General features: G+C 46.9%; 2 long non-coding RNA genes across 2 annotated transcripts in view; both read right to left on the reverse strand.

Moving 5' to 3' along the window:
• Window positions 1-12,299, reverse strand: part of LOC144327330 (uncharacterized) — a 32,665-nt gene that overhangs the window by 10,329 nt on the left and 10,037 nt on the right. The window lies entirely within an intron of this gene.
• On the reverse strand, window positions 11,647-12,240 carry LOC144327166 (uncharacterized). Its single transcript, XR_013392079.1, has 2 exons — window positions 12,101-12,240; window positions 11,647-11,832 (listed from the first exon to the last, which is right to left on the reverse strand). It is a non-coding gene; the product is annotated as an uncharacterized LOC144327166 (long non-coding RNA).

A 12,299-nucleotide genomic window follows, 5' to 3' on the forward strand; every position in this document is an offset into this window, starting at 1 on the left:
GGCGACTGAACCTGGCGGTCAGGGGTCCCTTTGCCTTTTAACTACGGTGCTAGCCATTGCCCCGTCTTGTGGCAATGAATTCAGCAAATTATTTCGCTGTACAAGTAATGTTTGTTGCGCTTCTCTACTGTCGCTCATATGGGACGTGGGTGGCGCTGTGGGTTGAACCACAGAGCCTAGGACTTGCCGATAAGAAGGTCAGCAGTTCGAATCCCCGCGATGGGGTAAGCCTCCATTGCTCGGTCCCTGCTCCTGCCAACCTAGCAGTTCGAAAGCACGTCAAAGTGCAAGTAGATAAATAGGTACCGCTCCGGCAGGAAGCTAAACAGCGTTTCCGTGCGCTGCTCTGGTTCGCCAGAAGCGGCTTAGTCATGCTGGCCACATGACCCAGAAGCTGTATGCCAGCTCCCTCGGCCAATAAAGCGAGATGAGTGCCGCAACCCCAGAGTCGGCCACGACTGAACCTAATGGTCAGGGTCCCTTTACCTTTACCTTTTACTGCCGCTCAAGAGAATGAACCCTAGGAATTGTCAGTGTCAAGTAAGGAAATATGAATGCGACCAGAAAACCAAAGAATTAAAAGTATTAATTTTACAGATAAGATTTCCAAGGGTTTTGAAGGGGTATTTTACGACACAAATCAGCTTCACTGACTACTCGTCCCAGTTTCTAATGTTAACTGAGAAGAAAAACTCGTAACTCAGGATTTGGAATATGCCGAGGCACTAAACTAAGCCCCATGACATTACGAAAATGCTTTCTTCGTAATGTGTATTATTTTAATAGAAAATACAAATAATTAACTGGTATCTTTCCATATGTAGTAGCACATAGGTGAGGATGCAACTAAAAACCAACCATGTAACTGAAATATGTATCTTGCAATAGTCCTATTTCTACAGAACAAATGTCATATCGGAATGATGTCTCCTTTAGCATGTTTCCCCTGCTTTCTGTATTTTTTTAACCAATTGTGTCAACTTTGAAATTTAGTAATATATCTAGAGAGAGAGAGACCCCTCATAATCCGATGACCTAAACTGTAGATTTCATGGCTTGTGTGTAAATGCCCAAATTGCCTCCCCCAAATGCTTCCCTTTTTCCTCATCTGGGAGGTGACCCAACTCCATGATAGTTTTGTTACTTTTCCCAGTATCTTTTCCAGCTCTGTTATATATAAAGCAAGCCATGTGACTACTCCAAAACTTTTGAAGGCAAAACCAGCATTGAAGCTGCCCCAACAGCACCATGCGCCCAAAGGACGTCTTGAGGGCCATTATTACCCTGGTGCAATAGGAGATGGATAGGGGAGTGGATATGGAGACGGATATGGGGGGGGGATGAGTGTGGTGCTGTGGGTTAAACCACAGAGCCTAGGACTTGCCAATAAGAAGGTCGGCGGTTTGAATCCCCGCAACAGGGTGAGCTCCCGTTGCTCGGTCCCTGCTCCTGCCAACCTAGCAGTTCAAAAGCACGTCAAAGTCAAGTAGATAAATAGGTACCACTCCGGTGGGAAGATAAACAGCGATTCTGTGCGCTGCTCTGGTTCGCCAGAAGCGGCTTAGTCATGCTCACCACATGACCCAGAAGCTGTACGCCGGCTCCCTTGGCCAATAAAGCGAGATGAGCGCCGCAACCCCAGAGTCGGTCATGACTGGACCTAATGGTCAGGGGTCCCTTTACCTTTATGGGAGTGTGATCTTGAATGCACCTTCCTTCCCTCCTTTTAAAACAAGCGCCTGGATCCATCCCAAATAAATTAGAGCATCCCAGATCACAAGCAAATTGTATTGTTGTGTCTTTATGTTCACTTTTTGCCACAAGGAGTAGAACTCCTTCTGGTGGGCTCATTCATTGGTAAAACTCTTCAAGCCATTTAAGTGTTGATGTGCAATTAAAAGAATGATCACAAGGTGTCACTGTCACCCAAGACTTGAACAGGGAAAATTCAATCCATACCACAGCAAGAAGAAAACAGGCTCCTACCTACTTGTTATGCACAGGAAGTGAGAAGTAAAGAGTGTTAAGTTTGCTTTGAGGGGTGAGGGAGAGATGGGCAATACCAATAGTGAGACTGATGGCACCTTGTGTTGTTTTGGTGCACAAGTGGGCAGATGTTTTCTGAACTATTTTCCCTCTGCAAATAAAAGTGTAAATGCACCAACGGAGGCTTCCAAGCTGTCTTTCAAGGCAGCCCCACAAGCACACAACCACCACTGACAGCAAGGCTTCTTAAGGGTTGACAGAAAGCATGGCACTTTCATTTGCCTGTAAAGATGTACCTTGTGTGTGATGCTCCCAGTTCACCTCATGGGGGGGGGGGGTCCTGATCAGCCTTTCTTGCAGGGAGCACAGAACTTCTGCCAGGGTTTCTTTCCTCTGAAATCTATGCAGGGCCTCGGGCACACAATTTTTGAGGGGGCGCAAAGGAGGGGACGCGGGTGGCGCCGTGGTCTAAACCTCTGAGCCTCTTGGGCTTGCCGATCAGAAGGCTGGCGGTTCGAATCCCCCACGACGAGGTGAGCTCCCGTTGCTCGGTCCCTGCTCCTGCCAACCTAGCAAGTTCGAAAGCATGTCAAAAAGGTAAGTAGATAAATCGGTACCACTCCAGCGGGAAGGTAAATGGCGTTTCCGTGCGCTGCTCTGGTTTCGCCAGAAGCGGCTTAGTCATGCTGGCCACATGACCCGGAAAAACTGTCTGCAGACAAACGCCGGCTCCCTCGGCCTGTAAAGCGAGATGAGCACCGCAACCCCAGAGTCTTCCACGACTGGACTTAACTGTCAGGGGTCCTTTACCTTTTTTTAAAGTAGGTGTGCCTGGCCCGTTGCTGCTTTCTGCCCAACAAGGGTTGTGTCAGCTTGTCTGCCCCCCCCCTGCATGGGCAGGCAGGCAGCTCAGTGTGGCCCCCCTTTGCTCCAGTGGGGGTTCTGGTGGCGAGGACTGGGCTGGCGCCCACCCACTCAGCATATGTGCCCACCCTGGGCTCTGGCAACTGATGCTACACCACTGAATCCATGAAGCATTTTCCACCCAAGTTGATGGTTTTAATAGATCAAGAGATAATGCACTCTGTAACTCTCAGACCATACTATCCACTGCCCTAGAATCCTCCTGCGACATAGGTCAGGAAAGGGGAATTGGGAAGGCACACCTCAACAGTACGTCTGTAACAAGCTTTTGCACCTACAGAATATTTAAATGCCTGGCGCTGTACATTTCAGTGCCGCACAGGAGCAGAAAAGTCTAAATTCCAGAACATTTTCTTTCCATCTTTTTCCACTGGTTCCTACATCTTTTGAAAAGTTAACTGGCTTTTGCTATCAAGAGCCCTTAAAAAAGGCATGATGATAGGAACACTTTCCTTATGTCGAAATCTTCCACACAGAGAAGATGATGAGATTACTACTTCTCCATATATAATTACATCCAGTCAAATAGTTACCCCCTGGTGAGAGATATTTCCCTAAAGACCTCCACTTCAGCTGAAGTACTTCTCAGCTAATGCAGATTTAACTGTTCTGTTAATGCACGATAAACACAGCTGAATTAATTGTTTGAAGACATATTCATTTGGAACATCTGGATTGGCTTTTTGCAAAATTAAAAAAACAAAGTTAGGCTGAATACATTACGGTGGACAGTCTTCCCCAACCTAGTGCCCCCCCCCGAAGTTGTTTCACTGCAACTCCCATTGCAGTGGTGTCCAAACTTTTTTCAAAGAGGGCCAGATTTGATGAAGTGAAGGGTCATGAGGGCCGACCAAAGTTGTTGACCTTTTTCCTTTTTTTAGGATTTTACCCCAGAATTGTTGAGCTTTCTTTAGGATTGAAGTTTTTGAGCTTTTTTTAGGGTTGAACTTGTTGAGCTGTTTTTTTAGGATTGATTGAGGGTTTTTTTTTAGGATAGTACCCCAGGAAAGATGCTGGGAAAGATGGAGGGCACAAGGAGAAGGGGACGACGGAGGACGAGATGGTTGGACAGTGTTCTCAAAGCTACCAGCATGAGTTTGACTAAACTGCGGGAGGCAGTGGAATACAGAAGTGCCTGGCGTGCTCTGGTCCATGGGGTCACGAAGAGTCGGACACGACTAAACAACTAAACAACAACAACAACTGCAGCCAGAAGCAGTATCTGGGCGGAAATCAGCAAAATGTCTCAGCAAGCCATGTGGGCAGTGCCCCCCCCCCGAAATAGCGAAAACTTTGGGCAAAAGTAAAAAAAAGGCTCAACAACCTTGCCAAAAAAAATCAACAACTTTTGAGCTCAGATTTTCACTTTTTGAAAGATGGCAACCCTTGTTGTTTAGTTGTGTCCGACTCTTCATGACCCCATGGACCAGAGCACGCCAGGCACACCTGTCTTCCCCTGCCTCCCGCAGTTTGGTCAAACTCATGCTGGTAGCTTCGAGAACACTGTCCAACCATCTCGCCCTCTGTCGTCCCCTTCTCCTTGCGCCCTCCATCTTTCCCAACATCAGGGTCTTTTCCAGGGAGTCTTCTCTGCTCATGAGGTGGCCAAAGTCTTGGAGCCTCAGCTTCAGGATCTGCCCTTCCAGTGAGCACTCAGGGCTGATTTCCTTAAGAATGGATAGGGTTGATCTTCTTGCAGTCCATGGGACTCTCAAGAGTCTCCTCCAGCACCATATTGGCAACCCTACCTACCCCCAAATTATATTTTTTGTGTGACTAGAATTTGCCTTAGAATATATCAAAGTTTCTGTACACATCTACTGTTGTGTTTACACTAAGGGTTAATGGAGCATCTTCACAAAATGGCTGCTCCAAAACTGCAACGTTGCTGCCTCTAATCCATGTTGACAGCCCGGACCATCTTCTGAGCTGGTTGCAAGTGAGAAGGCAGGTGGATGAGGTCTGAGGCAATCACCATAATGATCCAGTCACCATAATGATCCAAGGCAGAGGGGTTTTGTGGGTTGGCCAAGCTGGATTTAGAAGTGGTAGCGCCACTCCCATCCCATTAACAAAGACTGAGAAGAAAACAGAAGTAACATGTTGAAGCTAACATGTCTGGCTCTTCAGACATTCCTCAGCATCCAATGACATATGACAGCCACACATTAACATCAATGTTTCAGGCCCCAACGAGTACAATGGCAAATCTGCCCATGAAGTACAAAATGGTGGGGTAGCTGTTGTTCTTCTGTAAAGTTAGAGCAAAGCCAAACCTGTTTTGACCTGGATTCTTGGAAGGAATGTAAGCAAGCAAAGCCGACAGGGTTGAGAGATAAAAACAAAACAATAACAATGAAAAGGCTAAATGCCGCTAAGAGATTAGCTAATGACAATAAGGGGCTGGTTGCTGCCTGCAGAAACCTGAAAGGAAAGTGGAGGCTTCCAGGCACTGGAAGCCATTGCTATGACAACCAGGCAAGCTTCTAATGAAGATATTTACAAAAGAAAAGGCATTGCAAAGCCAGGATTAATACACACATGTGTAACGAGAGGGACGTGGGTGGCACTGTGGTCTAAACCACAGAGCCTAGGGCTTGCCAATCAGATGCCTCTTATTGTTCGAATCCCCACAATGGGCTGAGCTCCCGTTGCTCAGTCCCAGCTCCTGCCAACCTAGCAGTTCGAAAGTGCGAAGTGCAAGTAGATAAATAGGTACCGCTCCGGGAGGAAGGTAAACATGTGCTGCTCTGGTTTCGCCAGAAGTGGCTTAGTCATGCTGGCCACATGACCCGGAAAAACTGTCTGCAGACAAACGCCGGCTCCCTCGGTCAGTAAAGCAAGATGAGCACCGCAACCCCAGAGTCGTTCGCGACTGGACTTAACTGTCAGGCTCCTTTACCTTTATGTAAAGAGAATGCAAGTGATACATTCATGTGGAAGCAACACAATGCCTTTACCATGACTCCAACAGCATTCTGAAACACAATAACTGGTCTTTCATATTATGCATTTAATTCAACATGGTTCCATGCATGCTTACTTGCAAATAAACCCTAGGTAAAGGTACCCCTGCCCATACGGGCCAGTCTTGACAGACTCTGGGGTTGTGCGCCCATCTCACTTAAGAGGCCGGGGGCCAGCGCTGTCCGGAGACACTTCCGGGTCACGTGGCCAGAGTGACAAAGCTGCATCTGGCGAGCCAGCGCAGCACACGGAAACACCGTTTACCTTCCCGCCAGTAAGCGGTCCCTATTTATCTACTTGCACCCGGGGGTGCTTTCGAACTGCTAGGTTGGCAGGCGCTGGGACCGAGCAACGGGAGCGCACCCCGGCGTGGGGATTCGAACCGCCGACCTTTCGATCGGCAAGCCCTAGGCGCTGAGGCTTTTACCCACAGCGCCACCCGCATCCCTGCAAATAAACCCTACTGCCCTCCTAATAAAATATTTGAGCAGGCCGGGCCTCCCCAAAGTTGATAGGCATTGCCATTCGAACTGTGTATGTGCACCACATCATGTGTTCGACAAATACACGTGCATGCCTTGTATGCATCAAAACAGACTTGGAAAACCTTTTACATTTCAGATTAAGCTCACATCCACAAGGATTCAGTTTTAAGATGATTTCTCCAGAGTGGCTGCTGTGGCTGAGATGGAAGGGAGATTACTGTACCATTGTTTAACAAAAACCAACGATACACTTGAAAGTTGCTATACTTCAGTACTGAAAATATCAGCTTTGGGCTGAATCGAGACTGGGAGTGGCATGCTCTCTACAGAAATACTGAAGTATCCTTCCCTTGGTGTTCCTATTCATCATTGCTTTACCAGTTCGTTATGGGTTGGGAGAGAGTCACACCCACTCTGATTGCATCCTTTATCTTTTTCAGTGGACTTTGTTTGCATTTGAATCTGCAAGGTAATGGGACAAGGCTGTCTCTTGCACTGTGAGCTTCCTGGTCCCAGTTTATAATGAAAAGCAACACGACACACAGAAAGACACCTCTGTCAGCTGAAGATTACACTTGGCGCATCTGACAAAGTGTGGTGCACCTCACAGAGCTGTCTCTCTCTCACACACAAATCTTGTGGTGTGTGTGTAGTAATTAGATTTGTTACCCCACCCTAGCCATGAAGTCCTAGTGAGGCTTGCAACAATTTAAATATATAGTATTAAAAGCAGTTACAACATATTACAATCAAGAGAGCTGGGTGGGTTTGAATGAGACATCTCAGGTGTCAAAGGCCAGGAGAAGAAAGTGTGTCTTCAGCATGTGTTGAAAACTACACAATGAATGTCCCAGAGGGAATGCCAAAACTGAAGGACTGCCACAGAGAATGTCCCCCTGCAAACTTATAAATGTGGTGGAACTACAGGTGAAATGTGCAGGTATTAATACCTGAGAATGTCTGCAGGACAGGAGGATTCCCCCCACCACAATTTTGGGGGCCCAAGTAGTTTAAGGCATTAAACCCTAATGTGAGCACTTTGAATTGCTCCCAGAAACAAATTGACAACCATTGCAGTATATGCAAGTAATCTAGCTGCTCTGCCAATGGAAGGCTACAGGCCTGCTCTTTTTGAGGAGGGCAACTCCATGCACAACAGGCTGCTTCCTCTCCCCCCTGGACCCAGGAACTCAGAACAAATAACATATCTTCTTCAGGATTCAGCTTTGATTTATGGAGCCATATCCAGGCCTTTTTCAACTCCAATCTAGCACCTCAACCACCTTTCCTGATTCAGACTGAAGACAGAGCTGGGTGTCACTGTATTTTGCTAACACCTGACTCCAAATCTCCTAATGACAGCTCCCAGCACTTTCAGATGAATGTTAATAATAATAATAATGATTTATTTATACCCCGCCCATCTGGCTGGGTTTCCTCAGTCACTCTGGGCGGCTTCCAACAAAATATTAAAATACAATACTCTATTAAACATTAAGAAGAAGAAAAGTTTGGATTTGATATCCCGCTTTATCACTACTCTAAGGAGTCTCAAAGCGGCTAACATTCTCCTTTCCCTTCCTCCCCCACAACAAACACTCTGTGAGGTGAGTGAGGCTGAGAGACTTCAGAGAAGTGTGACTGGCCCAAGGTCACCCAGCAGCTGCATGTGGAGGAGCGGGGAAGCGAACCCAGTTCACCAGATTACAAGTCCACTGCTCTTAACCACTACACCACACTGGCTCTCCTTTTAAGCTTCCCTAAACAGCGCTGCCTTCAAATGTCCATTCCACTGTCAAACAGCTCTTACAGTCAGAAAGTTCTTCCAGGTGTTTAGTCAGAATCTTCTTTAATGTAACTTGAAGCCATTGGTTTTGGGTCCTACCCTGCCATTTTCTCTTACAAAAAAAGTGGGTTTTGACCATTATGTGAAGCCTGTGCCATGCCAGAACTCTGGCTTTCCAAGAAGTTTTGGGGGGCCGTGCGAGCAGCTCAGCCTCCCATCCCACCAAAGCCACCGCCCTGGGCCACGTGCCAGGTGGTGGTGGAGGTGGTCCCTTGCCCACTGCTTCCTCTTCCTGACTGGCATGTCCCAGGACATGAGCGTTTGTTGTCCTTGTTCTGCTCTCAGCCAGTTCCTGGCTGTTTTCTGGGAGTCGGCCAAGCCCAGGGAAGCAGTCAAGGTGGCCTGGGAGCTCATGGCTGAGACAGCGAAGAACAAGGGGAGCAGGGACTGCGGTGGCTGGAGGAAGAAAGGAAGTTGCCTGAGGCCCAGTGGAGCCTCAGAAGTTACCATGCAATGATTACACAATGAAAGGTCATCGTCCAATTTTGGGAGTGAAAAAAACAGGGTGTGACGATTACACGGTGACAACGATTATGCAGTGAAATGCGGTATGTTTTACAAGAAGAATCCTACTCGCACCAAGAAGAGAAGAAGAGTTTGGATTTGATATCCTGCTTTATCACTACCCTAAGGAGTCTCAAAGGGACGCGGGTGGCGCTGTGGGTTAAAGCACAGAGTCTAGGGCTTGCTGATCAGAAGGTTGGTGGTTCGAATCCCCGAGATGGGGTGAGCTCCCATTGTTCAGTCCCTGCTCCCGCCAACCTAGCAGTTCGAAAGCACAAAGTACAAGTAGATAAATAGGTACTGCTCCGGCGGGAAGGTAAACGGCATTTCTGTGTGCAGCTCAGGTTCGCCAGAAGCAGCTCAGTCATGCTGGCCACATGACCCGGAAGCTGTACGCCGGCTCCCTCGGCCAGTAAGTGAGATGAGCACCGCAACCCCAGAGTCATCCATGACTGGATCTAATGGTCAGGGGTCCCTTTACCTTTAAGGAGTCTCAAAGCAGCTCACATTCTCCTTTCCCTTCCTCTCCCACAACAAACACTCTGTGAGGTGAGTGGGGCTGAGAGACTTCAGAGAAGTGTGACTAGCCCAAGGTCACCCAGCAGCTGCATGTGGAGGAGCGGGGAAGCGAATCTGGTTCACCAGATTACAAGTCTACCGCTCCTAACCACTACACCACATTGGCTCTCAACCCAAACAATGGTGACCTACTATATATGTCATGACAGCTCTCTTTTTTAAAAAAAATAAAAAATGCTTTATTAATTTTGTAAAAAGCAATAAACAAAAACAATCCAAGATCAATACAAATCACAAAAAGAAAAAGAAAAAAATTAAGTTCATACATCACAGATTCCATTATCACTTCCTATCACCCCAACGTGTTTCCTGGCTTACATTATCAACTGCACACTATCCATTGTCTCTTATAAATTATCTCAAATTGGATGTCATAGCAGCTCTTGGCAAATTACCTTATCTGGTGATCATGGAAGTGCCTGCATTTAACCTATGTTGACTACTGGAGCAAGCAAAATCCGTTTTAAAAACTTGACGAGTTTTCACTAACTGCAACAGAATACACTGCATTGAAAAAGCTGTGAACACTATATATTTGCAGCATAAACTTTCCTCTATAAGGAGAGGAACTCATGTATCATGCCAAAGATGACTAAGCAGAACCTGCTGCCTTGAAGTAATGCAGCAATGGCTGATCCTGCGCAAATCAATAATTAGAGATAAAGCGGTGTGCTTCACTTTATTACATCCTGTTAGCAATACTCCTAAGGACGTGATCTTGTGACACTCAGAATAGCATCACAGCTTCAATGCTATTCAAAGTTTCTGGGGAACAAACCCCAAGGAAATCAGGGAAATGTACTTCTGACTAAGCACTCATGGGATTGCACCGTCAGAGATCAGTGAACAATTTCTCTTACTCCTCACATTGCTCCCACCCACCTCTGTGGAAGATTTCATCCCTTAAAGTTGTTATGTCAAAATATATTAGATTAAGAGTTGGATCCCTCACAACACACTCTCTTGCCTAGAACTTGCCGATCAGAAGGTTGGCGGTTCGAATCCCCATGACGGGGTGAGCTCCCATTGCTCGGTCGCAGCTCCTGCCAACCTAGCAGTTTGAAAGCACTTCAAAGTGCAAGTAGATAAATAGGTACCGCTCCAGCGGGAAGGTAAACAGCATTTCCATGCGCTGCTGTGGTTCGCCAGAAGCAGCTTAGTCATGCTGGCCACATGACTCAGAAGCTGTACACTGGCTCTCTCGGCCAGTAAAGCGAGATGAGCGCCGCAACCCCAGAGTCGTCTGCAACTGGACCTAACGGTCAGGGGTCCAGTTACAAATTGTCACTGTTTTTTGTCTTGAATATGTGCTATACAGTGGTACCTCAGGTTACAGACGCTTCAGGTTACAGATTCCACTAACCCAGAAATAGTACTTCGGGTTAAGAACTTTGCTTCAGGATGAGAACAGAAATCTTGCGGTGGTGGCGCGGAAGCAGTGGGAGGCTCCATTAGCTAAAATGGTACCTCAGGTTAAGAATAGTTTCAGGTTAAGAACGGACCTCCAGAACGAATTAAGTTCTTAACCCGAGGTACCACTGCATGGTAATTTATGGATCTAATAGGTATCTAAAGCCATTTGCCACTGTTACTGTATGTAGGTTTTATTTTATTTGTTTTTTATCTTATATTTTGGGAAATGTACATCCAGAGGTTTTTTCCCCTTTAAATTTTTTTGGGGCCGCCAAGAGAGTGGGGCCCTAAACTATAGCTTGTTTAGCTTATACGTAAATCCAGCACTGACTACAAAGGTCGATGACTAAGCTCTTTAGCGATGAAACGTCGGATTACGGAAAATACGTCCGAGTCCTGAACCACTGGTATATCACAAGTGAGCTCTTTATTACTGCGTTTGCTCTTGTTTAAGGTAAAACCTATTTGGGAAAGAAACTACTTTTGCCATTTTTATGGACGTTTATTTTTGTTTACAGATAGTTGCCTTGGTGATATTATCATGTTCCTTTACACAACTTCTGTTGTTCTTGTCAATACTGGGCTGGATGAGTGCAACAAACAGTTATGCATTTATTGCACTGTAAGTCAAATATTGCGGGACGCGGGTCGCGCTGTGGGTAAAACCTCAGCGCCTAGGACTTGCCGATCGCATGGTCGGCGGTTCGAATCCCCGCGGCGGGGTGAGTTCCCGTCGTTCGGTCCCAGCTCCTGCCCACCTAGCAGTTCAAAAGCACCCTTAAGTGCAAGTAGATAAATAGGTACCGCTTTATAGCGGGAAGGTGTAGCAGGAACCCCCCCACCCCAATCATTCTGTTTGTACAAACTACACACACAGACACTCACACACTACATACGCCACATTTCTGTTATAAATTCATAGAAAATCAACCATACATTGGATTTGCACTGTTCCATTTTTATTTTACTCCATATGACAAGAACTGGCAAAGGGGGGTGGTTTGACCCTGGTCAGCCAAAATCCCTTCACCGTCTCAGCACATCTGCAGGAGCCCTGCCCTGATGATCCCAGACAGAAGACAATCAAGATCACAAAGAACTTGCATATGGGAGTGGATTCAGCATGGACTGAAACAAAGGACAATGATCAGATCTTCCCTCAGGGGGCAGGAAACTGCAAACTCCCCTTTGTCTCCTGGAAGTGACTCATGGGGAGGGGGGAAAGGAGGAACCAGCCAGGTGACAAGATACTCAGGTTACCACCAACTCCTCCCTCAACCCCTCCTTCCTGTAATGTATGCATGATGTTTCTGGGGGTGGGCTTGACCTAGAGGAGGGGAATTTCAAAGGTTTTTATAAGACTTGGCACACTATTTTTCTGGGTCTTTCCTCTCACCTGCGAGTGAGGGGAGCACCCTGTCGCGACAGTCTTTCTTCAATAAAGACCAGGCCTACAGGCTGCTGATTTGCTTCAATTTGCTCTGGTTGGTGTTTTTATTTTTGTCCAAGGGAGCCCTCAGATTTTTCCTGCAACAAAGGTAAACAGCGTTTCCGTGTGCTGCTCTGGTGCCGGTTCGCCAGAGCAGCTTCGTCAC

Source organism: Podarcis muralis, chromosome 3 (genome assembly GCF_964188315.1).
Source record: "Podarcis muralis chromosome 3, rPodMur119.hap1.1, whole genome shotgun sequence".
Lineage (NCBI taxonomy): Eukaryota > Metazoa > Chordata > Lepidosauria > Squamata > Lacertidae > Podarcis > Podarcis muralis.